Raw genomic sequence first — 27,493 nt, 5'->3', positions numbered from 1 at the left:
AGGTTAATCAGTTCTATATGTACACACAATGTTTACTTAATGAAGTTTTATTAAAGTTTCATTAAAATTCATCCAGTGGTTCATAAGGTATTTTGCTAGCACAATCTGTTAGGGCTCACAATGCCTGTTGGAAATCAGCCTCAGCTACTACCACACCAAATTTTAGGTCAATATTTGTCAGATTTACTGGGGTATAGCAATTTTTGTTGTTTTTAAGGTCAAGTTTGAATTTTGTCCAGGTTCTTGAGATATTTCACTAACAGACGCACACACAAACATTGGCAAAAACATTATCATCCACCTTCCATCAAAATGTGTAACTCAGGCAGGAACAATTTGCTATAACCTTTGATAGCAGATACACAGAAATTCCAAAATGGGAACAATGAGATTTTGCCAAAACAAGTGAGAAAACCCAGTCCTCTTTGGAGCTCTATAGTTTAGACGCTCTTTACAAAAGAAACATCATTCAAAGGTTAAACAGGAAAATGTTTAAATGGGTATTTCAATATCTTTATTGGTTTTTACTCAATCATCGTTTCATTTTTATAATTTTTGGAGATTTTGTCACGAAATGTTCATCTAAGAGTGTGATGTCACACACTCTAACTTCTGTGCTGTCAAAGTTTTCCAAAATGTTTGTAAACAAACTTTTTTTAATGTCCATAATTTTTACACTTCTTCAAAACGTGCATCCTGGTCTTCTTTCAACCAGTGTTTCTCTCACTGCTTTAGCAGGGCCCTATCATTTCCACAATGTGAAAAATGCAAAGAAAATTGCAAGGTTCGAACGTCAAAAATGGATGTCAGTTTTAGTTAATACAGGTTCCTGTAGCCTCCTATCTGAATGTGAAGGTAGAAGGGGGATCAGGTAACAGAAACCAAGGCAAGCAAGAGGTACACCTATCGCTGAGGGTCTTGAATCATGAATGCTTTTAGTTTTCAAGACAAGTGTTTTTCTCAACTGGAATTGAAAAGGGCATACAAATATACATTCTGATATGATGTAAGGATGAAGTCTTACATTATATCTTTGCTGATAAAGATTTGGAGGGACAATAGATTTACCTTACTGTAGTGATAATTCACTGTCCGAGGCAGCGCAGAGTGACGTATCCAGGTGAGTGGAGGGAGCAATTCTATTGGCCACCAAACGCAATGGAGGAGCCAGAGGGTGGCCTATGGTGATTATTCTTGGCAACGCCAATCATTCAAGAAAACTATGCTTAATAGTTTTCATTTTGCTTAAAAGTATAGTTTCCTCTAAAAAATTGTGTGGCTGGTTTACATATATTATATGCCCGTGGTCATCTTGCTTTTTCAATGTAGGACCCCAATTTTCAATAGCGACCTTACGTATGCCTACATGGATCCACACACCAAAATGGAAGTCATATGTCACCTTTTTTCAAGTTATCTAGCTCACAAAGTTTACATATACATGGCGGTGGCTATCTTAGATTTTGGCGTGGCAAACCAATTTTTGATAGCGACCTTACTTATACCTTGAAGCATCCACACACCAAAGTGGAAGTCGGCACATCACTTATTTTGTCATACAGCTCATAAGATGAACCAAGTCCCCTCTTTGCGTTGTGATGGGGGACAAAACGTTTGATGCAGCTGTCCAAAAATTACGACATGCAACAGTAAACACAAAATTTACTGCAAAATAATGTCTATGAACAACTTTTTTTAGAAAGTTTTGTAGGCACATATTTGAGTGCAACTGCAGGAAAAGGTTTGATGACCAAACAATTACATCAAACAGAGGAGTGAGCTAACATTAGCTTAGCAATAAAGCTACGCATGAAAACGCATCAGCAGAAACAAGACAGTCTAATAAAGACCGTGTTCTGTTTTTACGCTACATATGCTAACTATAAAACTTAGCGCAATTCTTAGTTTTTATGTCATGATGATGATGATGATGATGATGATGATGATGATGGTGATGATGTTTTTATGTCACATGTTTTTAATTTACAAAAGGAAAGACTGTTTAGTCTAACGTGGAATGTATTTTATATGAAAATGACTTACAGGTAGATTTTTAATCACCTCAATATAGTATTGGATGTGTTGAACTAAAACAGTTTTTGCTGCAATTTAAGTAAAATTAGTTAATATCAATAAAATTATGGATATTTTAATGTTTAACTGTTAACAATTTCACAGTCTAACAATAATAATAGGACTCTTTTGTGGTAAAAAAAAAAATATGGTAACATCATAAAAAAAGACGGAAAAAAACGTGAGAAAAGATAAAACAAAATTTAGGGGAAAAAAGTAAAATAAGGTTACATAAAGTCCTACTATAGAACAGATGGTTTTGTCTCAAATCCCCCAAAATTTGAACTGTGGAACAAGACTAGAGACTCAGTATCTTAATGTTATCACATTTTTTAAAGCCATGGTATTGTTAGTGACAGCTACCAGGTTGAATCTTATTGCTGTTCCATGCAATAGATAATGATAATAAACGTATGTGCTTATGGCAGTCTGCAGTAAAGCAGAATATGTTTTCTATGAATCCTGATTGATGTTCTAATTAAACATGCACAGCTCCAGTAAAGTAACAGTGAGTCACTTCAGCAGATTCAGAGTGAGCACTCTCAGCGTGGTTTTTGTCTTGTCAAACATGCAAAATGTCTTATTATCCTGCTCCTACATCCACTCTGCTCTTTCTGCTGCTCAGTCCCAGCAGACATCTTCTGCTGCTCTGCTCGGAGGAGACAGAACCAGACGTTCACATCTCATTAATTATGTCTCTGTTGGAATATCAGTCCAGAGCTTCCAGCCATTTGACGAAGGCAGAGGTAATGAAACCCTGTGCACTTAAGCTAAACCAGACAGCACAGGGACCATGGTGGGGGGGTCGACTGCCAGGTTAGGTAAGAGCTCAGTCTGGGGGTAAAGCCTAGGCTCAGGTTGAATCAATTTGAATTTCAAGGCCTTGCATTCCTTGAAAGAAATCATATCTCCTACTTCCTTTCATGCAAGAGTTTTCAAATAAAATGTTAAAAGGGGACAGAATTACAGCTGTTTTAATCAAACCTTGAAAATAACATTATGTGCATGCTCGTTTTTATTTAATCTTTATTTATACAGGTTGTCCCATTGAGATCCAAGATCTCATTTACAAGAGAGACCTGTTTATGTGGTATCACATCAAATTTTACCTCAGTATCTATAAAATCAACTGAGTTATATTCATTTGTGTGTAGACTAATGTGAATTAACTGTGGCAGCCATCTCGAACTGGACTGACCCCACAATTAGATCAGTTGTAGCTGCACATCTAGTGATTATTTTCTGAAAGTTTAAATAATATCTGTCCAGTGATTCATATTTTGCTAACAGATAAACAGTGTTGACTGTAACTGTAATGGTAAGGTTTTAATCAAAAGTTTTACACAATGGCTAGTACTTGGGATAAGTGTTATGAATGATTCTTAGGTACTGTCATGTTTCCGGTGGAAGGAGGACCAGAGTGCAGCAGGTTAAATCCGAAAAATCTCTTTATTACAAAGACAAAAAAAAACCTGGGACGTGGCTTGAAATATTTCCAGCACAAAAATACAAAACTAGGTCATAAAGGAACCGATTGTGTGCAAACGACTAGGACCCAACGCCCAACTAAAAAAGCGGGGCGCTTAAATACAAACACAGGTAATTAGAACATTCAAGACAGGTGCGCCAAAAAACTGAACACATGAACATGAACACACACACAGATATGAGCAATTAATGTCCACCTTCACCTTCACCAAACCTAGAGTTTGGCAGAACTGGGCTGAAGGGTTAAACTGGGTTTTAAAGTAAAACGCTGCAGCTTTTATACTTAAAGGGATCTGTAGGGATGGCATGGCCCAAACTCAAGAGCCCAACTTTCTGAACAATAACAAGATGAATTGGCTGAATTGTTAGTAATGAAAACAGCAGTCATATCATATCAGCATGTGCAGTATTTAAAGCACTAGAGAGCACAGCTTATCAATATTTTTTTTTCCTTAATGCGAAGCATTGAGAAGGTCATGTTCAATTAGACGTATAAAGTAACAGCAATGACATTCAAGTTGTCACAGAAGGAGACGACTGATCCCCGTTGGGACGGGGGGGATACAGCTGAGACCCACTGGCCCGGCTACATCTGCAGGATGTCAATGACTGATGCCAGCAAAGACAATAATGGTTCTGCCACTGTGCAAATTCAAGGAACATAACCATAAATTTGCAAGCTGTGGATCAATACTGGCCAGACGCAGCCAAGTCCTGAGAAACATATCCAAGAGAAAGCATTCGATAACTCAGGTCAGAGACGGACAGGCAGCCAACTATTAATCCTCCAGAACCAGCCATAGACCGGTGGCCAACGTGAAGTGACAGATTCCACCATTAAGGCTCCTTCTGACGTTAATACCTGGTAATCAGACAGATTTCTTGGAGTATAATTGGTGCAATCATGGCTGTTCATCAGATGTGGTCCATTAGAGTGGTCACATTACAAAGGGCAGCGCCGCAGGCCGTTCCTTCCAACTAACATGACTCTATATCACCAGGGCCTGGAAATTATATTCAGTAATTCATCTCGTATTGCTTACATGACAGACCATTGATCGCCTGAGTTGAGTTTCAAATATTCCCTCCACAGGAAGATCGCCTGCTTTTTCTGCATATAATAACACAGTAATTGTAATCTAAAACTATTCTTAGTTAGAAACAAAAGAAGTGCTGCTCGTTTTCTTTTAATGACAAGGACGGGCCTGATATTATGCTTAATAGGAACGTTCCCCATTATGCACAGCAGCATCTCTGGAGACCACCCTCAAATGCAAAACTACTCAATCATGACAATAGGAACCATGAAATGGGTCATACGGTACTTTAAATAAATATGATAATGAGGCAGACTCATTCGATTGCCGGGGGGTTATTTGTGTTCTATGGAGAGAACAGCAGGTGGACCAGAACAGTACGGTTCTACTTCAGTGGTGAGAGAGGAAATGGTTAACGGCAGTCAGAATTCAAACTGAGGTGGGTTTGTCACTAAGCTTGGGGTAACTTTAAAAATATTGTATAGGAAATATCTGATGAGTAACTCAATCAATCAATCAATCAATCAATCAACTTTATTACTATAGCTCATTAAAAAAAAACACAGGGGTAACCAAAGTGCTGTACAATAGATTAAAGCAGTAAGAAAGAAAAACCCAAAAAACATACAAAGACATACACATACAGGTTCATGGCAGGTGGGTTTTAAGGTGCCATACAAAACAAAAATCACGGTGTGTTAAAAGCCAAAGAATAAAAGTGTGTTTTTAAAAGAGATTTAAAAACAGGAAGAGAGGAGGCCTGTCTGACACTCAAGGGTAAATTGTTCTAGAGCTTGGGAGCAGCAACAGCAAATGCTCTGTCACCTCTGACCTTCAGCCTAGTTTTGGGGACTGTCAGCAGTAATTGATCAGCTGATCTTAGGGATCGGGGCGGGCAGTAAGGCAGAAGAAACTCAGATAGATACGGTGGGGAAAGGTTGTTCAAGCATTTAAAAACAAATAACAGGAGCTTACCTGACGCGATAGCTCACGTCCCCCTTATGCTAAGGAAATGAGAAAGGAAGGGGTCAGTGAATAGCACCGGAGCTGAGCCTTTTGTCATCCAGTGTCTTCAGTAGTAAGAGAGAGAGAGACACGAAGAAACGATAACGCTGATAATTAACGTTATCGACCTCATTTTAATTTATCATGCGATTAACTGATTTATTGTTTATCATGACAGGCCTACTGGCAACTATTCAAACGTAAGTACCAACCAACAAAAAAGAGATGGAATGAGCCGAGGATTCATTCTGACTATAACTGGAGGGTGGATGATCAATGTTCATCTCAGCAGGGGTCAGGATTATCTCCGACTGAGCTACCTGTGGAGCTCAGTGTATGTGTGTGTGTGTGTGTAAGGGGGCGGGGGCATAATGTGCCTCTGACAGTGAAATCTTTGGCACATATATTACTGTTCTTTCTCTGACCTAAAACACTGTCTGAGGTGGTACACCAAGACTTGAGCGTCATGTCACTTTACTCAAGGAATAGTGGGAGGGGGTGGGGACTTAATCTTTAAATTTTAACTTTTCTTTTAAATTACATTTTAGCAAGTCTAAAGTAAATAATTCAATCAGTATTTGGTATGATGTATCTTTCAGTCGATGCTTTTAAAAAGGCAGCTGCAGCTATATATTTACAGATGCTGGATAAGACTAAATCAGTAAGATCTATCAGTTGTATTGTTACCAGTGTAGAAAATAACTCACTATAGCTGTGTGCATTGGCTTCCGAAAGTATCACCGCTGCAGTTTTGTTATGTTGCAGCCTGATGATAGTCATTTATTTATTTATTTATTTTTGCATGAATCTATACTCAATACCCCATAATGACAAAGTAAAAGTGGCATTTTATACAATTTTGTAAATTGAATACAAATAAAAAATTGAAGTATGACATTTCCATAAGTATTCAGAGCCTTTACTTTGTCCTGAGTTGAAGTATCTTTGGCAGCAGTTCCAGCCTTGAGTCTGTTTGGGTTTGATGCAACAAGCCTTGTACACCTGGACTGTTGGATTTTCTGACGTTCGTCTTTGTAAATCCTCTCAAGCTCAGTCAGGTTAGCTGGGGACTATTGATGGAGCCAAATTCTGGTCTCTCCAAAGATGTTTTATAAGATTCAAGTTAAGAAAATTCACAGAGTTGTCCATAATCCTCTCCTGTGGTGTCTTCTCTGAGCGTTTTGGGTCATTGGCATGTTAGAAGGTGAATCTTCAGCTCAGTTTGAAGTTCTGAGGACTGTGGAACAGGTTTTATTGAGGATATCTCTGTACTTTGCTTCATTCAGCTTTCAATCATCCCTGACAGATCTCCCAGTTCCAGTCCCTGCTGCTCATTCTGGCCAGTTGACTAGGAAAAGTCCTGGTTGGGCCAAACTTCTTCCATTTTAAAATGATGGAGGCCTGTGTATTGGGAACCTTCAGTGCAGCAGAAATGTTTTGGAGCCTTCCACAGATCTGTGCCTTGAAACTATCCTGTCTCTGAATTCTGCAGGTAGTTTCTTTAACCTTACGACAGTTGGATTTCAATCAAGGTGCAGAAACTTCTCATAAGTGATCAAGAGAAACTGAAGGTACCTAAGCTAAGTTTCAAGTCTGAATACTTATGTATAGGTAGTATTTCAGTCTTTTTATTTTTATTAAATTTACAAAATTGTAGAAAATTCTGTTTACAATTTGTCATTATGAGACACTAAGCACAGATTAATGAAAAAATCATTTTATACGATTGTACCATCAATCAGCAACATTAAAAGAATTGCCAAGAGAGAAGGGGTCCTACTTTGTGAAACAACTGTATATACAGCACACAGTCAGTGCTCTGTTGTGTTAGAGTGATGCAGAAGATTAATAAGATCTAAACAGTGTTTTTAAAGGCATGTGAACGGAGTTCCAGTTAGTCCAATAATAAGCTGCAGTTCCTTCTGTTTGTGTTTGGTTTGTAAATCAATGAACTCTTCCTCATTGATTCTGAACATGATGCTCCTCCAGTGTTCAGGTGTTTCATTTATGTCCCCAGATCTCTGGTCCAACATGTCCCCCCATCCCCTCCTCTCGGGCTTTTCCTCTCTGACCAGACGGCTCGCAGTAATACTGTTAGCTTCTGTGATATTTTGGCAACTCTGTGCCCTTCAAACATCAGATATGATGTCACTGCAGTCATATCTGAACTCCTGGATGAAAAAAAAATAAATAAATAAAAAAGCTTCAGTTCCTGGACCTGAAACCCAATCCACTCCTCCTCGTGTCTCCCTGCATTCTTATCAGCTCCTCCAGGATGAGGAGCTGTCAATACAACAACCACAGAGAAAGAAAACCAGCCCTCCCCTCCATCACTGCCTCTCGTATCAGCGTTGCACATCTTCACACAGTACCAGCACCGGTCAGACAGCAATTAAAACCCCCCCAATCTCTCAGAGGAGGGGTGGAGCAAACATGAACCACAGATCTATAAAGTTGATTTCTATCCATTCACCTCTCGCAGCCTCCCATCGACACTCCACCTCCTGGGGGGTCCAGTGTGTGGACGGCACGCTCGCTGTAATTACTGTCATCGCTGGCAGAGAAGCATTAAATGCGACAGAAGAAGTGAGCTGTGATAGTTCTGATCCAATCAGCAATGAAGGAGTTGAACGGCTGCTGAACAGAGATCTGATTGAAAAACACTTCTGTAACAAACACACACACACACACACACCTACACACACACACACACATCATAAATTACAAATTATTTACCCACAGCTTAGAATATCTTTTAATTTCAGTTAACTCTACAAAGTGACCAAAATTAAAGGCCTACCATTCCTTTTAAAAATGCATGATGTCTGCCACTTTTCATGCCAGAGTTTTAAACAAATTTCAACTTACTGTAATGTTAAATAAGAAATGACAGTTATAGCTGTTTTGGTCAAACCTTGAAAAAAATACATTAGCTGCATTCTCATGCAACACTGCAATATATTGCATGATCTGTTAGTACTCCAAATATATGTGGGGATTAACTCTCATAAATAATATATATACTCTATGATATTAAATATGTCATTCTTCTATGCTGCAGAAACCTGGACTCTGAAGGCTGACATAGAAAAAAGAATATGCGCTTCTGAAATGACCTGCTACTGCCACCTGCTTCAGGTCCACTGGTCCTCCAACACCACAAATGCTAACGTCCGCCATAGAGCCCATGTCCTCATTGGAGATCTTGACTGCTTCCTAACGCAGATCAGGTGGAACAAACTAAAATGGTTTGCTCCCATAGTAAGGGCTGAGACAAATCTGTCAAATCTGATTCTCTAAGAAAAAGCTGAAGGGACCCGTAAAAAAGGGCTGGTGAATGATGTTTGTTCTGCGCTCTAAGGGACTGATGATGATCTGTAAAATGCATTGGGGTATAGCTGCTTTTGCAAATGCTAAGGTTGATTAGCTGTGATAGCCATTTGTATTTGGTATTGACTCCAAAAGGTAATCAGTTGTTGATGTAAATCTAATGATTATGTTCTGAAAGTTTGTGTATAATCCATCCACTGGTTCATGAGACATTCTGCTAACACTACAGGCAAACAAACACAGACATGGGCAAAAACATGAATCTCTTTTGCCTTTGGTGGCGGCAATAACCAAATAAAAAAATTAAAATTCTTTGATGTTTGATGTATAATGGACTCTGATAAACATAGATTCCATTGCTAAGTCTCTGATTTTTTTATGATTTAACAAGAACTATAAAGCCATCCACCTCACATACTCACTGATGATTTAAATGGGATCAGTTTATTTAAAAGATTTTAACCACATGAACCATCATCACGCTATAAACACTCCCTAACAAATTAAATAAAGTTAAACAAATTAACTTCATGCAGCTTCAGTTACATTTGCTCTCTGTCCTGCTGTTTCAGGAATTATTTAATGTAGAACACACTTTTATTGACTTATTTATATTTTATTTACCATGTATTTTCTTTATTTTATTCTTTTTAAGTTTGAGTTGAATAACTCAATATCTTCTGTATTTGTTCTATAGATCATTATTAAAACAAACAGAAGTAATGAAATAAAAAATATTTGAACTGAACTTTTTTTCCTGTATGCTGGAATCGTTAGCTCCCTCATACACATTGAGGCATTCATGGAGACCAAGCACAAGACACAGCACGAAACTAAGGGTGAACGCACACTCCTGTAGAAATGAATATGGTATCAACTTCTGGTGCAATAGCTAAAGCAACTTCAAGTATGACAGCAAAAGCAACTTCTGGTATGACAGCAGAAGCATCTTTGGCTATTGGCTTTGTCAAGAACATTTATCTTCTTAAGAATATTCATTTTCACGTTTGTTGAATTGCTTCAAGTTATTTTTTTAGCCTCCACTCAGGTATTTCTTGTGCTGTAATTACAATTTCTATTCAGTCTTTTAAATTGTAATTACTGTCAATTGTAATTGAAATTGCTGTCATAAAATTCAAATTTCTCATTATTTGAGTTTTGGAACATGGAGGCAGTTCTGAGTTCTTGTGTATTTAATTTTCTTCATGTTTATGTTGTGTTCTATTTTAAACAACATTTTGTTTTTTGCCGTAAGCCCCAAATAAACCTCCAGTTGAGCTTGTTAACTAAAGATTTATAGAAATAAGCTTCTCGTCTGTAGCATCAGTTGGAGCCTCACACTCTTCACAGCCTTTGTTTAGCTGTTACTATATATATATATATATATATATATATATATATATATATGTGTGTGTGTGTGTGTGTGTGTGTGTGTGTGTGTGTGTGTGTGTATAGATAAATCATATATATTTTCCACAGACTAATGATGGCAAAGTGACAGAAATCTAACAAGCAGAGAACAGATCCTCTTCCAGGTCAGGCTTTAACAAGCCTCTCGTAGAACAAATTTGAGGTCAAACTTTAACAAGAAGAGCTGCCAAATGTTATGGAGAAGGAGCCATGAGTGATCGTTTAAAACCAGCAGTAGCAGGCGAATTTTCACATTTCATTACCGGGTAGGGAAGGGTGGGGGCCTCAACCGGGCTTGTTGACTATGTTTATGGTTCTGCTATAAGATTTAATGAACAACCGGAACAGTACAGACACACAGTAAGAAAAACAGAACACGAGCTGCATCTGGTCCTCAGAATGCATGAATCAACGCAAATACATCATTCAGGATGTTTAGAAATACACAAATGGCTAATTGGACTAAACATTCTGCTATACTCAGTGATATATTCAGTGATTTTCTTGGTCATAGGAGAGAAAAAGCTAAATACAAAAGAAGATAAAACAGTAAAACTACAGGTTTTATTATCAGCTTGTTAAAGCCTGCTTTACACTGGATGATGACCTTGCTACAACATTAACAATCGTCCAGAATATTGTTGGTTGTTGAACAGTCTGGGTGACATCTTCAGTGGCTTTTTAAGAATGCAACAGCCTATAGTGTTGGGCAATAAGACGAATAAATCAACCATTGCCAATTGCAGCCCATCTTTCGTGTTTTTTTTTTGTTTGTTTTTTTTTTGTTTTTCTGTTTTCAAGTGACATTTTATGCTCTATATTAGCTAGTTTAACTTTCCTTCATAAATGACTACACAATTCAAATGTAAACCCAAACCCTGATCGGGTCCACTTTCATTTGCAGCAGCAAACTTTGTTGTTGTTGTTGTTTTGTTTTTTAATTAGCAAAGATCTGTGATTTATTTGTACACATTTTCAAATTAAAACCAGAAAAAAATAATTCTATCATCTTAAAAAATGACAAAATGCAGTTAGAAAAAATTTTATGAGAATTATTTGTTTTGAGGAAGAAAAATAATTAAACATGAATCAGAGACAGCTGCAACATTAAAAAAGTCAAAAACGGCACTCCTGTGTTGTTTAAAATGACTTTTTAATGAGCCTAAATATGAAATATGGTCTCTGGTATGAACCACAACATCATCAGACACCGTAGATGGACAGGCCTAATATATTTAAACTCCCATTTTCTCGATCAGTGCTTACTTACATTTATTCACTGTTAGATTATGGTTTTGTCCAAAACAATGAAGCCAGAGCCGGCAGGGATTTCTAACTAAACTGACAATGATAGTCTGTGGTAGTGCTGGGCGATATAACGATACATATCGTGGGGACGATAGAAAACTGTCTATTGTGATATATTTTATTCTATCGTCTCTATCGTCTCTATCGTTTCTATCATAATTGTATCAATGATTCATGTAAATATTTCACAACATAGGCTACGACGAATGTATTAGTGTTGTCACTTTGCATACATTCAGTTTATATAAGTGATAAATAAGAAGAAAAAATAACTATTTTGCGAAGAACCTCCGTTTGCGACATGATGCTGCTTTATGTGTGGGTTTGCGACATGCTTTACGGCAGCAGCTTTCTGTGCGGCGCGGTGTTTTCAACATAAGTGCTGAAAGATGGAGACGCATGAAGTATCAAACTCAGGGTCGCAACAAGTACAGACAGCTAGCAGGCAGCCCAAGAAGAAAGACTTTTACCAAAACAAGGGGGACGTCTGTGGTTTGGTTCAAGAAGTCCGACATGGAGCAAAAAAAGGTAATATGCTAACTCTGCTAATGCTAATGCTAACTCTGCTATTAGACTGTTTTCTCATCTGACGCCAACACAACAAACCTCTTCTATCACTTAAAGAAGAAACACGAAAAAGAATATTTAACAATCCAAAAAGTGCGAGGTCAAACAAGTTGTAAAAGAGCCGGGAAAGTTGCGAAAAGTGAAACTATAGCCGGCCGAAGATAATAGTCTGTTGTCATTTGATACTGTTACGTTGTAACAGGTATATATATATATATTGCTGCACTAAAATGCAGCAGATCTTTTGTGAAAGTTCAGTTAAATGTCACTTCGAAATAAAACTTGAAAAAAGTAAGAAATGAGATTATTTTTTTCATATTTTTCAGAGAATAACTGACAACGTACGTAATTGGGGTATATCGTGATAAATATCGTTATTGTGATATAAAATTATCCATATCGTGATATAGGATTTTTTCCATATTGCCCAGCACTAGTCTGTGGTGACACTTTTTCTCCTCTCTACCTCCCTTCTCTGCACACGACAACTCATCGAGAAAGGAAGTTGTTTGAGGACATTTTTTCCTGCTGGTTGCAGCTTTGAAAAAGATCTTGTCCTGTGAAAATAAGGGCATCATATTTGATTTTATTCACTTGTCCGACTCAGCGTGACAAATCTGCCTGAAGCTCCTAAAGTCAGCCCCAGAGCTGGCTGCACAGATATGGTTTATTTCTTATCAAACGTTTTAAGTAACTGCTTTGTTTCAAACCAAAGGGATCCAAAATCAGTGTCTTTGTTCTATTTTTTTTTTTTTTTTTTTGGTTTGCTTTTTTTTACAGAACACAGAACAGGTCATGGTAAACAAAACCAAATAATCAACCAGAAAAGATTAATAAGAGCAATATTTTGTTTTGCTTTTTCAGCGTGATCTCTTCTTGTCAAGCCTCCTTAATGAGCTGTAACACCACCTGCCCCACTGCGGGGGGATGAAGGGGCAGAAGGGATCCATTGCAGATATTCAGAAACTGACCTTAGAAGCCAAAAAAAGAAAAACTTATTAACAAAACAACAGAATCACCAAACTGCAGCATCATCACCACTGTCTTCTTCATCCGTGAGTCAAAAAGGAGCTATTACACAATGGTTTTATATTACATTTATGGTAATAATTACTTGTTCAAATTTGAATTTTTGTGTTTTTTTCTGTTTGATTGTTGGAATTTTATTAATATACCATCTGATGAGACACTTTGAAGGTGAAAAAAATATTGTTGTAACATAAAACATGAAATTCCAAAAAAAAAAAAAAAAATCATTGAATTTTGAGGAAAAACTTTTATAAAGCCCTGCAATATAGATTCTGTTTATTTGTGTTTATTATTTTAAACAAAATTCTACATTTGAGTAAATACTTTGTCAGTTGTTTTAAGGAAAAGTTCAACAGGACAGTATCAAAGAAAAAAAATGCAGCGTTTCCAAACTCTATGAATTTTTAGGATTACAATATGGCTCAAAAATAATCATGTAAATAATTGTTTTTTATATATATAAAGTCAAGCAGCTGTAGTATGAAGGGATTAAAATAAATAAACACACTGAAGCTCTGCAGAACAGGGGGGGCTCTGCAGCTAAATGAGCGTTCGCCCTCTGCACCACCACCACAAGAACCTCCTTCACGAAAGGAAAACTGCTCCAAAAACCCAGAAAATGGCCCTAACGTTCCTTTCCAGACATCCCAGCGCTGCGCTCATTAAAGATTCATGGAGCGAAGCCCATCTCTCTAGCTGTGTTTTCAAAAGGTGAGCAGGACATCTAATACTCCGCCCACCACAGAAGACTAAAGCTGTTAACAGCCGCTGATGAAAGAATGATGACATTTGGAAACGTTTCCTCTCCTTCTGTTACAGCGAAACAATACTTCACACACACAGAGAAGAATGAAGGGCGTTAATAACAAGGGCTGGAAAACACTGCAGCTCAGCACAAATTTATTAAACTGCTGGAAAAAATAACTTGTTTCATTTTCAAGTCGAAAGTTATTGCTTTTCTCTTTTTTTTTTTTCCTTCATCTGAACTACTTGTTGGGCTGCAAACATCTGCTGCTTAGTGTGGTCGACTGCACCACCACCACCCGTGTCCGAGAGCCGGCTGGGAGCATTACAGAAATCCTGCCAACAGCAGCCAAAGGGCAGAAGCGTTTCATGCTCCGCAGAAATCGTATTTGGAGGACAGAAAAAAGGTTTCGGTCAGCCCCTCAGACTTGAAGCATTGCGGCCTCTTATTGTGAGCGTTGAATTAGACTCGCTGGTGTAATTAAAGTCCCAGCACTCCTCGAAGGAATGCATGCTTACCGGCTGTCGGGCCGGAGTTTCAAACATAAGTTAAATGTGCCACAAGTCTTTATCATGTTGATAAGGGATGAGAATACAGCCATTCCAGTCAACCCATGTAAATAATGTGATGCGTGATCTCATGCAATCTTGCCAGATCTCACACTCATTCTAGGAGAACTTGGAGAGCACAAACCTCCACCAAGGCCATAGAGCCATTTAAAAACAAAACAAAGAAAAAAAGAGTCCAATACTTATCGATACCCGGTCACTACCAAAATCAAAACAAATGCTGTTTGTGGCAATGCCAACATTTCGTGAATATTTTATCAAAATCTGTTCATTAGTTTTTACGCAATCTTGCTATTATCCATACCAGATAAAGCATACTCGACTGAAACGAGTACCCGGCTCAACCCTACTTGCTATCAGACAAACAAACAAACCAACCAACCAACACTACTGAAAACATAACAACCTTGGTGCAGGATGTACAGCAGTATATGAGACGTTTTGCTAACAGACAAAAAGAGTTGACACCAATAGTGACACTTTAATGAAAGATTTACAGAGTGTGTAGTGCTCTAAGTATGTGATTGGGATCACTCTACGCTACTACCACACCAAATTTAGCTCAATGTCTGTAAAAGTATTGCCATGTTTGTGTTTGCTAAGGCTGCTTCACTGTGGCAGCCATCTTGAAAGGGGCTGACTCCAAAAGTCAGATGTAGATGTACGTCCAGTGATTAGGTTCTGAGAGTTTCAGTCAAATCTGTCCAGTGGTCCATGAGGTATTTTGTTAACAAACAGACATACAACATACTAATGCTCCAAAGATTAGAGCTAAACTGCCAATCCCACTACCAAGAAGAAGAAAAGAGCTCTGATTTTCCTGTTTGTGTCATGTGGAGCTGATGTTTGAGGGGAGCATCAAAGCATATTGTTGCTGCTAACACAATATTTACAGAGCAAGCGGCTGACTTCCACCATCTGTTAGGAAGCAACCGGATCAGGCAGGATCTCTGCCAGCAACGAGTCTGGAGGAGCCCGGACGCTTCTCGGGGAGGAGGTGTGCCACGGCTCTTCGGCACCAGCCAGGTGGAGCCAGAGACGCAACTAAACTCAGTCGGATTACTCAAAACGGATCGGATCAGTCGGGGAGGTGGAGAAGCAAATCCAGCGCAAGCCTCTCTGTAGAGTTGCCAACCCCACAAAACGGCTGGAGAAAGGAGGAGGAGGCACTGAGCTGGAGTGGGGCAGAAGGGCCCGACAGAGCTACAAGCTCAAATCTTCATGACAGAAAAGAAGTTTAGTTCAGAAAAAGAACAGCAAAATATTAAATTTTAATGAAATTAGCATTTTCTAAAAACATTCATATTACCCACTGCCTTGCATGCTAAAGTTCAAAACAAAAATAAGTCTCAGCTACTACCACACCAAATTCTGGCTCAATATCTGTAAAACTGACGGAGCTATCATCATTTTTGTGTTTGGGTCGATTGGCTGTGTCGGCCATCTTGAATTGGACTGACTCCAAAGGCTCATTAGTTGTAAACGTACATACAATGATGACTTTCTGAAAGTTTCATTAAAATGATTCAAGAGATATTTTGCTGACAGTACAGACAAACAAAGATGCACATCTCTGGCAATTACATTATTGCCCTGCCTTCACAGCAGCAAATCCAAAAACGGTTAAAAATCAGAACAACTGGACTTGTGTTGCTAAAGACATTTCACTTTCCATTGAGAGAGCTTTCTCAATTCAATGAACACCCCCCCCAACAGATACCCTTTCCTCGGGGAAAGACATTTTTCCACAGCCCTGCAGTCCCATCTTTTTGTCCCCCTCCCCTCTTTCCCCTTTGCCTTTGTCTTCGCAAGGCTGATCCGGCAGGCTGTTTTCACTCATTTTTAAACTAATCCCGTGTAATCCGGGCCTGTCTGCGTCTCGTCTCGGACGGCATTTTATTATCCGGTAAAATGATGATTTGCACAAGGAGGGTTGAGTCGGGGCCGTACAGTCAAGGTGATGAAACGGTTTCCCTCAGGAGGAACATCTACACTCCGTCCACCCTTTTTGCTCCACGCTACATGTGTTTATTTAATATTACGTTATATTTCTTTAGGTTGGAAATATATGTCATACATTTGATGAAAAACATTAAAAAGCAGCATCAGAGTCTAATAGTCTAATGCCCCCAACTCTGTCTACTACTCGTACACTTTTGGAGACAACCCAATTCAAGATGGCTGCCAGAGCTAATTGAATGAGTTGAAATCATTGAGCAAACACAACAATGGCTATAACTCAGTCATTTTTATAGATATTGAGCTAAAATTTGATGTGGTCGTAGTTGAGAGTCATCCACACGCGCAAAATCTCCCAATGTTACGTGAGCTCATGCATAACAGCAGGGTTTCCCCTAGCACACTATAAGTCTGGTGGGCCGCCAGGCTTTGGTGACCCTGCCGCCAGGCTAAGCTCCGCTTGTTTATTATAAATACGTTATTTTTTATACACGTTTTTTTCCCACCCACACCCCCAAAACTGCTACCTTTATCTACCTCACCGTGTGAGAGTACACACGCCAACAGTGATGCAATCGCGCTGTCCCTGTCCCTGCACGAAAGTCCCGTGCAGTGTCGTGTCGTGCACCTTTTGTAACTTGGGGCGGACAGTGCGCCGCGCTCCATTCAACCATCTGCTCTCTTTTTACCATATTTCCACTGGTTACGTAGCGTACTGCCCCAAGTCTTTTGGGAGAATACTGCACCGACGTAAGCGGCAAGTATAAACAGCTCCACTGCGTGCTTAGGTCCGCGCGCTGTTCACGGAGCCCTGCGTGACTCTAATGAGCTCTGAGGCCGAGCCATGGTCAGCTACAGCTGGAGTTAGCAGGTCGTTGGAGCCACAGCAATGAACATAACGAGCAGGTTTAACCAAAAATGGTTAGTTGAGCTGAAATTCAGCGGGTGGCTTTACAAGACCGAATATGGTAAGCATGTTTTGTACTTAGTGAAAATATTAATATGACACGTGCTAATTTATACTTGTTTAACAGTAAAATTATTCTATTAAATTCAGCATTAGATGCTTTGTTTTGTTGTTACATGTAGTGATCTGACATGCAGCCTTTGCCACAAAAAGCACAGTACAGTACAGCATGTGTCTGTTTTTCAGAGTTCTCTGTTGTTATTCATTGGCCTTGATGTGAGACGTGTGTTGGTGCTTTGTTTGCACTTTTTCATTTATGTTAATTTAATTTATTTGTAAATGTGACTTAAATTAGGATTCAAATTAGGTGCAAACAATTATTTATAATTATTTATTTATTTTTATTGTATTTTTTTGTTTAAAAAAATATTTCAAAAGTGTCTTTTTGTAAAACTGTAGTTGTGTAAATATTTGGCACAAATATCTTACAACATCACATAATATTTTCAACTTTCCTGTCTTTTTTTTTTTTCTAAATCACGGTCGGCTGGCAATCAGCTGGCTAATTGCCACCTACCAACGGGCTTAGCCTCTTTTCTGGGGGAAACCCTGTAACAGTATTTTTAAGGTTTGTCTAAAACATCTACAACTCTGTCATTTCTAACATAAGATGATCTTAGTTTAAAACTCTGACATGAAAGGTAATGAGCGATATGTATTGCTTCAAGAAACGCTGGACCTTGAATTTCATCAGGTTTCATTAGTTGCTAAGTTGAGGAATGAAATAATCATATTATGTTTAGGTTTAAATCACTTAGATAAAGACACAGTTGCTCTGTTTTTCTGACCTCTGAGGATTTGTTGTTGCAGATGTCGTGATAAAATACACGACGTGGCGGGGCTGCGATCAGGGAGCTGAAATGAGTCACATAAATCCTGAGGACACCAAAGTTCTCCGTGAAGCTGAGGAGTGTTAGCCGAGTTAGCCCCCGCCTGTGCTCGTTTCGTCCTCCATTTCACCTCTGAACTCCGGAGGGAGCTGCTGCAGAGGAGACGGCACTCACAGCCACATCTCCACCCAGCAGAGTTCTGATAACTGTCTGAATGCAAAGTGTACTTCGGAACCCTCTCCGCCCCTCCCGTCAGTACCCCTACAGTTCACCGGTGAGGAGTTCACTGCACCTGGGGGGTCAAAGGTCTTGATCACTTGTGGACTGACTGCTGCAGCTCACTGTGTCTCTGCAGAACATGATAGGTATGAAACTGATATGTCTTTGACCCGTCACCTAAAACCGTCTCCGTTCACTACTGGGCATTAAAACCCAGCAGTGGGTCTCGCAGGACTAAAACTCAAACATGGCTAAAAATATCCCTCTGTTTTGTTGATGAGGTGGAAAGGTGTGAATTAACAACAGGGCATTGCATCTGAAATAGGGTCAGTTTTCCACCCGCACCTCTGAGCAGTTCAGATAGAGTACTGTTGTTGTTTTTCTGTGCTGCTGCTGATGTTAATGCCATGCAAACATTGAGCTGGGATCCTGCTGTGAATGACCCAATTAAAGTCCACTAAATGTGGAGCTGATTTTAAGGAGTTAAAGGGTGAAGTCCAAACTGGGCCAGAAGTTCTGAAACACTCAGACGAAGCGAACAAACTGTTCTGGATCCACATCCCGAGCGCACAGGAGGCTGTTCACATATGTGTTCCAAATCTGTTTGGGGTGAATTAACTAACTGCTAATGATCACCTGTAACATTTCTGTTCACACTTGATGGTAAATTGTGGGTTCTGAAATCTTTTGCAATCATTTGTCAGTTATCCACTCTGTAGGCAGATACGCACCTCTGCTTCAGACTGAGGGCTGTCGGCGAGCAACAAATGGGACATCAGCAGTAAAACTGACATCCACAGTCCACAGAGGAGACAAGATTCTGACAAACTGACCAATAAGAGCACAAAAAGGAGACAAAGTTCTAATTAGTTGACCAATAAGAGTCCACAGAACGGACAAGGTTCTAAATACCTGACAAATAAGAGTCAAAGATTTAGAAAGGGTTCTAAAGAACTGACCATTAGGAGTCAAAGGTGAACAAAGGGTTCTCAAGAACTGACCGATAAGAGTCCAAGGTAAATAAAAGGTTCTAAAAGACTGATCAATAAGAGTCCAAGGTGGAGAAAAGGTTCTAAAGGACTGACCGATAAGAGTCAAACGAGGAGACAAAGTTCCAATTAACTGACCAATGAGAGTCCAAGGTGGAGACGAGGTTCTGACGGGTGTTTTTAGTAAAACATTTATCTGTGTCTGCAGAGAGAGAAATCATAAACCTAACGAGGAGTCTGATGAAACCAGTGCTTAGAAAATTTAAGAACCAACAGATGGAGATAAAAACAGTCTGAAATCCTGCCGTCACGTTAAAGAACAAAAACCTACAGGTACAGAAGAAAACAAGAAACCTTTTTTTTATTATTTTCATTTCTGCCTTTACCTGTTTTGAATCCACTCCATATTCATGATGAAAGGTTCCACATTCTTATTATTATGTGTTCAGAATCTGTTATTAAATGAGTTTATATTAATTTTGTCTGAATTCGACTATTTATGTTTCTAATGCAAATAAACTCAAACTAATCATTCTGAAGTGCAAAACTAAACACAAATGGACCAATTCAACAAATCAAAATATTTATCTTGGGTTCTTTTTACACATCAACCATTCTAAACTAGAAAAAGAAGATATGTTATACAAAAGTTATAGAAAGTTCATGACTCTGCAGAAATTCATATAAAAGTTCAATTGTGTTTTGTTTGGTTTATCTGTCTGACTTTTTAATATTCTGATCAAAGTTTTTGGACAGCAGGTTATTTTTCCTTTTAACGGCAGGTTCTGGTTAATGATGTTCAGAACCAGCAAACTGAAGGGCGAATATCTAGAACATTCTGTTTGCGAGTCCAGAAACTAAACAATATTAAACTTAAATGATGCCACACTTTGCTGGGACCCATTAGAACTCTTTTATGGAGCCCAAGGGGTTCTCAGCCCCAGCTGTCGGAACAATAACAGCACCAGGAGCCGTGCCTGGGGATCCAGCTGAATTAATTACAAAGCAACAGACTTGCTTCCAGACTGGAACTCCGGTTCTGTTCCTCTCACGGCCACAACAACCTGCCGGACTCCCAGCAGAGCCCGCGAGTGGTTCTTGACGGATCCGAGTGGTAGTTGAAGGGTCCACTTCCATTGTCCAACAGCTCAGCTGGATGTTTCAGGAAGTGTGTCGGCTTCACACAAGAGCTGCTGCTCCATCAGAACCAAAACCCAGACCACTCATGTGTACATATGTGTGTGTGTGTGTCCTAAAGTGGGAACAAGTGGAGCTTTTAGGAACAGACTCTGGGAGGATCATTACTCTGACACCTGCAGGGATGACCCTCTGAGAGGGTCTGAAGACTGCTGGGTTTCACCAGAACCTCAAGGTCTCTCCAGGATCCATTTTACATACTGCATGTGTTAAATACACTCTACACTTGGTTTTTGTTTGTTTGTTTGTTTCATATGAAACCCTGACAAGAACCGGCCGAACCGAGAGGAAACATCAGCACCACTTTATTTTCTAACAAATGTTTGATTTGAATGAAAAAGTTTGATTTAACCCAATTCGGTTCAGCCTGCGGTCCAACTTATTGTTCTACAAACAGCTTCAGAACCTGTTCGGGATTGCTGCAGCAGCTGCGGGGAGTGAGTGGAACCAGACCGCCTCGGAGACCCACGCAGCTCCCGTGTTCAGGCAGTGGTGTTACGGAGCCCCGAACCGAGTCACGAGAGGCTCAGGTTCGGTCTGTGACACGGACTCTTACCCTGCTCCAGCAGCCGCAGGCTGTGCTCAAAGGACGGGTCCAGCGTGTCCTTCTCCGCCAAAAGCTCCGGTAAGTACTTTTCACTCCCCATCTCGTCCTCGGGGTTCGGTTCCGACTCAAGTGGACTTCGGCTAATCGAAAACTATCCCAGGTTCCTCGGTTCTGTCAGATAAAAGCGTCAACAATGACACCGTCCGCTGCTACAGCAGCATTGCACATTGAGTCCTCCCGGAACACGCGCTCTGTTTACAGTCACACACACACGCGGGGACGGTTCGGAGCAGGTTCTGTTCACCAGCCCGCAGAGACGTTCACTTCTCTCTGACCATCAGAGAGATGAGAGGAGAGCTGAGGAGAGGCGGGGCCACACGAGGAGGGGCGGGGCCATATTCGAAAAGAGGCGGGGTCACACCGGGAACCGATATTGCATCTAATTAAACCAAACAGCGAACAGGAACCAAACCTGCACAGTAAAGAGATATTTCAGCTCCTTTCAAGTGGGATTCTGAACACTTATTATCTTACACTTATTGTAGATAGCTTCAGGACAACTCAGAAGAACAAAGCTGAGAGGGAAGTTTTGTTTTTAAGTTTCAAGATTAAAGTGTAAATGTTACTAATAGAGAAAATGGGTAATTTTATTAAAAGAAAGAAGTTGCAATATTGACCAAAATAAAGTTGTATTATGATTGACTGGACAAAATACAATTTGTATTGACCCAAAAAGGCAAAATTTCATTGACAGAACAATGTTGCAATTTATTTGACATGAAAAGATGTAAATATTTTTGACCAAAACAGTTGAAATTTTATGGACAAAACAAACTTGTAGTTTTATTTACAGGAAGTCACAATTTTTTTGACAAAAACGTTTACATTTTACAAACAGAAAAATATTGTAATTTTAGTGACAGAAAAAAAGTAAGAAAAAAGTTTTAACAAATGAACAAAAAATGTTACAATGTTGAGAATAAGAAAAAAAAATGTTATCTTTGACCTCAATCCAGAGGGCGTGAACCTCACTGGTCCCAAACCTGACTCTGTTCTTTGATTTGTTATTAGTATATTATCATATTAATATCATGGAAGCACTTTTTCTGCATTAAACACACACTACAAAAATAAACATGAAGTATTTTACTTGAACCAGTCCGAGGCGTGCTTTATTACTTCTTCTGGATTGAGTCCTGAAACAGTTTTTTTTTTCTTTTAATATTGGGACTTTAATATTTACCCTTTATTCTCAAATGTGCAGGAAAAAACTTCCTCCTCATTATTTCTTTTCTTCTGTTCCCCTAATACACTGTCAATGTGTGGTGATTTGGCTTTTGCTGGGTTTTGTTTTTTGTTTTGATTTTTCTCTGGGTTGTATTTTGGGTTTTGTTTCTTATTTTAAGTTTTCTGGTTTTTGTTTTCTTCTTGGTTCATTTGGGTTCAGTCTTCCTCATGTTTGTGCTTTTGTATTCACTCCTCCCCAGTCACCCTTTTGCTGTTTCCTGGCCACGCCCATCTCCACCTGCCCATGATTGCTCCCACACACCTGAATCCACTTACCACAATTATCCTCTGCACTTTAAAACCCAGTCATTTCTCTCCATACCTCGCTGGTCCATTGTCTAAGGTTGGTCTATTGTTTGTAGCTTCGGTTCTGGTTGTTTGTTTTCCGTCCTGCTTGTCCCTGTTTCTGTTCATGGTAGTTTTAGTTTGTTCTTTATTTTGTTTTGCTGCCACGTCAGCTTTTGTTTTGTGTTTCTTTATTTAATAAATTATTTTGCTAATTATGAGTCTGTGCTCTGGGTTCGCCTTCGTCACTCCTGTTCCTGACACATTGTTTTAATTCGCCTCAGTCCTGAGAAATCTGCATGTGTATCTATATATGCTGCTGTAAGCTTTGTGCCTATTTTGTGTTATTGTAGAAGGCACAGACATTTGTGTTTGTTCTCATGAATGTATAAAGGTCTACAGCCATAAGAAACTGTCCAATCCACTCATCAAGTCAGAATATCCACCCCTGCAAAACCAGAACCCCCTCCCCGGTTCAAAGTAAAAGCTGCTTTTTACCAAAATGAAAGCTGCCATTAAAAACAATTTAAAGAAAAAAAAAGGTAAGTCCCACCATTACACTGACATTTATGGAGAACAATAAAGAAAAAAAAAAACATAACTGACATGCTAAAGTCAAGCAATACTTAATTAGACTGCCATAACTACTACATACAACATTAAACGTTGATTGCTAAAGGGAAACACAATTTTTCATGCACAAGGCAGCCATTTTGTAATTTGAGGTTGACACCGGTGAGAAATCTCTAACTTGCCGTGTCAAAATTATGACTTTGGGGGGTGTTGTAATTGAATTTTTCCACTCGAAACTTAGAAAATCTGAGGTCCAAGTACACATGAAAAGCACCAATGGAGTTTAATTCTCTCCGGATTGACAAGCTAAAAGCTGCACCAGCCAAGACTGCGGTGGATCACTCCCACTTTATAACAGCTTGAATCTTAAAGTAGCCATAGGGATTTGTGCAAACACTACAGTAAAATCCCTAATTATGTATTCAGTCTGTTCACACAGGTCGTTTGTATGTTAAAAATTTGTATTTTTACCTTTTTTTTTTTCACCAAATTGATGAAAAAAAAATTGTTCACCCCCCTAAAAAGGTCCAAATCTCTTTTAATGCTTATCGCAGCAATCAACAAGGCCTCTAGCCCCACCTAAAAACATTGCTAGAAGGCAAAATATAAATATTAACAAAACAATAAGAGAATGAGCAGAGATTGTTTTACTCACCTCTTCCAAAAGACCTTCAGCTGAAGCAGAGCGAAGGTCGTGAGACAGGGGGGAAAAGAGTTGTTTTGGAGCTCTAGCATTAGCTTTGCCTTCGTCATCGTCGCGGTCCGTGTCTCATTAGACTGCTCATTAAGCAGTATATCCATGACTTGCAGTTGAAATCTTTGCTAACCACAGCAAATTCCCTGGCTTCATGTTGTTGAACGCAGCCAGTCTGCAATTTAAGCTGAGAAAATTTAGCAGTTTGGAGGACCGAACACAATTTGTATTATGAGAAATTTGTGTTTAGATGTGTTTGTAATTAGAGGTTCCACTATAATGTACAAGCCTTGACATTGCCATCAATTTTGTGATACTGTGGCAGAAAGTGCACCTATCTGCACTAGAAAGGCTACAGCTAGCTGCTACGGATGCTATTTGCACTTGTAAAACACAACAGACAGAAGACGACGATTCATTTCAGTCTTAGCTGTATTCAGAGTAGCTGTTAGCTCATCAGTCTTGTCAGAAAAAACTCTTTCCTCAAACTGAGAGCTGCCTTCAACAGGTAAGATATTTGTTCATATCCTATTTAGAGAGTACCATTTTAAAATATCTGAACTATCCTTTTAACATGGCCTGATTCTTATTGAATACAAAAGCTCTGCAGCAGGCCCCCTTTTGTTTCTCATCATACCTTACTTGAGTAACCTTGGTGTTTTATTAATATTATCGCCCGATGCCGACGGTGAAACAGAAATAATGGGGGTTTTTTCCGTGTCTGTGTGGACGTGTGTTGGTTTTCATTCATCTGAATTGTTAACAAAATAACTCATGAAGAAATGGCCAGATTTTATTGAAACTCTCGCAAAGTAATCACTGGGTGCCCTTCTACAACTGATTAATGTCTAGAGTCAACACAGTTCAAGATGACTGCCACAGCAATGCTACTTTATCAAACTCAAAAATAGCTACAGCTCAGATGGTTTTACAGATACTGAGCTTTATTTGGGGTTGTTAGTAGCTGAGAGTCATCCCCAACACATGATCTGGGCCTTCAATTTAAAATTTTACATAAAGGAGGTCAAGAAACCAAGCAAACAAGAAGGAGCAATCCAGCTGTTTGTGCGCCATCAGAGCACAGTTTCCCCTAAACTAATAAAGCAGGTTAAAGTCCAATTTGAAACAGGACCGAAGGGCAACACTGGGTAATATTACAGGATAATATCAGATCTTATGTAGTCCTTTAGTGGTGCAAATCTAATAAAGCCCAATATTTAATTAGATTGGAATAGGAGCTCTGCAGGCTGATTTAATCTGTGGCTGCAACCTGGAACATTTTAAAGAAATTATTAGTTTTGAATCTTTCTGATCCGACATGCTAGCTTTTAAATGGATGTTGAATTTGGCTGATCTTTGCTACAAAACGAACAAACAGGATAAAACTTGTTTTTTTTTTAGAAAAAAATGTGCATCTACAGCTGATGACTGCCACAGCCAACTGACCTTAGTAAAAAACAATAAAATTGCTATAATCCGGCTAACTTTACAAGCACTGACCTAAAATTTGGTGTGGTAGTAGCTGAGAGTAGGTAGTTCAGGGATTGGACAGCAACAGGAACAAGGATTGTGGAAATAATCAGAAACTCTAGTCCCTCACAGCAGTCACACAGTGACTCACTGTAGATGTAGTTTTCAGATGAGTCCAGAGTTTTATTTCAGTGTTTCCTCTCACTTGGTTCTGTCAGGAGGTGTGGACACGTCTCTGAGCTCTGACAACATCAAACACACTCAGCCAGCAGACACATGGACCACATACAGTTTGAACAGCTTAAAAAAATGTACATATTCTTCATGCATGATCTATGATTTTAGCTGAGTACATGATTTTATCAATGTCCTCTCTGAGTGTGGAACATGTGATTGACGTGCGTCTCTCTCTCTTTAATCTGCAGAAATCTACAAAATTCAATTCACCCTCCCCCTTCCACGTAAAATAGTTTCTGTTTCTTTCATGACTGGTAATGTTAAATTGTTGTGAGCCTTCAACTGTGCCAGAAAAACTGACATACTGTGTGACACTAAAGCTGTTGTCTTACTCCACGAGAAGTCACAAAGTCCGCTCTCAGCCACGTGGTTGCGTGATGAAAATTGCATCATTTTGTTCTTGTAGCAGCTTTGTCTGCCCCCTCTCAACACAAGGCCCAAGACAAACTGTTTCTTACAGGGGTTTGCTCCAAGGGTTGTGTTTATTCAGAAAAGTCGGTGAGCTTTAATGGAGACATTTTGCTTCTACTGCTCCGCTGAGAAGCAGCTGGAGGCTGTTAGAAAATACATCCATCTTTACACCTGTTCCAGCCAAACTTAGAAACCTACGAACTTAAAAAGACCGCGCAGAGACACCAGCGGCTCTTAGTGGCTGTGGTGGCTGAAAGGAAGTGCACCTCAGCCGGGCAGCGTAGCGACACATTCCCTTAGTTCGCTCATTATTGTTCATCGTCATATTTGCAAATGCCAAATGGCATGTACTGTCTCAGTCTGTTTAATAAACACATCTGGTTGCGGTGAGGGAAGCAAAAATCTGTACAAGAACAGGAGAGTTGAGAAGCCAACAGAAAGAAACCAATTTTAACCCCTTACCACGTGGCGGCCCACCCACGGGCCGTTTTACTGCCTTTTCTATTCAAATCTGTATAGTTTTTGCTACATTTATTGTTTTTATGAACTTAAATTTCAAAATAGCAGTGTTTTGGCGCCACTTTTGATTAATGTTTCGTCTGACCAACTGGGTTGCTCTCTGCCCCCCTAGAGCCCCTCTAATTTCCCATGCGTAAAGTCATGAAAGTCTCCTCCCCTCATTTGCAAGCATATAGCTCCGGTCAGTCAGCTCCCAAGCGAGTTCTGACACCACAGGCCGGTAGCCAATGAAATTCCGGTCACGTGATTTTTCTGGGAGGGGGGTCGGAACTTTTCAAGACCCCCAAATTAGTCTGCGTATAACCGTCTAACAGAGAGGCTGCTTCATGCGTCCTGCGTGTAAATGCGGTGAAGACTGTTTTTTGTACTTTTTTCGACATAAAAGCTGGCGAAATGACCAAAGGAGATAAAATACACAACAGAAGAAGTTCTGGAGCTGGTGAAGAAAAGAAACAGCAACTTTTTAGACCGGGATGTAGCTGATAAAAAGAGTGATGCCTTTCTCTAAGGATAATACGTCCGTGATCAGGGGGTACTAACAATTTTTTTCACAAGTACTCATTGTTTATATGCTGCTTACTGTTTATATGTTACTCATTGTTTATAGACGGCGCTTTGTTTATCGGTGTGTGTGCTAAATGTCCGGATAGTTGTGAGTTAGTTTCGTATTCAAACATAGTAACTATATGTATCATGCTAAAGACAGATTTTGTGCATTTCAAAGTACTTACTAAAGTATTACTTGAGA

Source organism: Kryptolebias marmoratus, linkage group LG5 (genome assembly GCF_001649575.2).
Source record: "Kryptolebias marmoratus isolate JLee-2015 linkage group LG5, ASM164957v2, whole genome shotgun sequence".
In the NCBI taxonomy this organism is placed as follows: Eukaryota; Metazoa; Chordata; class Actinopteri; order Cyprinodontiformes; family Rivulidae; genus Kryptolebias; species Kryptolebias marmoratus.
This window is presented reverse-complemented; position numbering follows the sequence as displayed.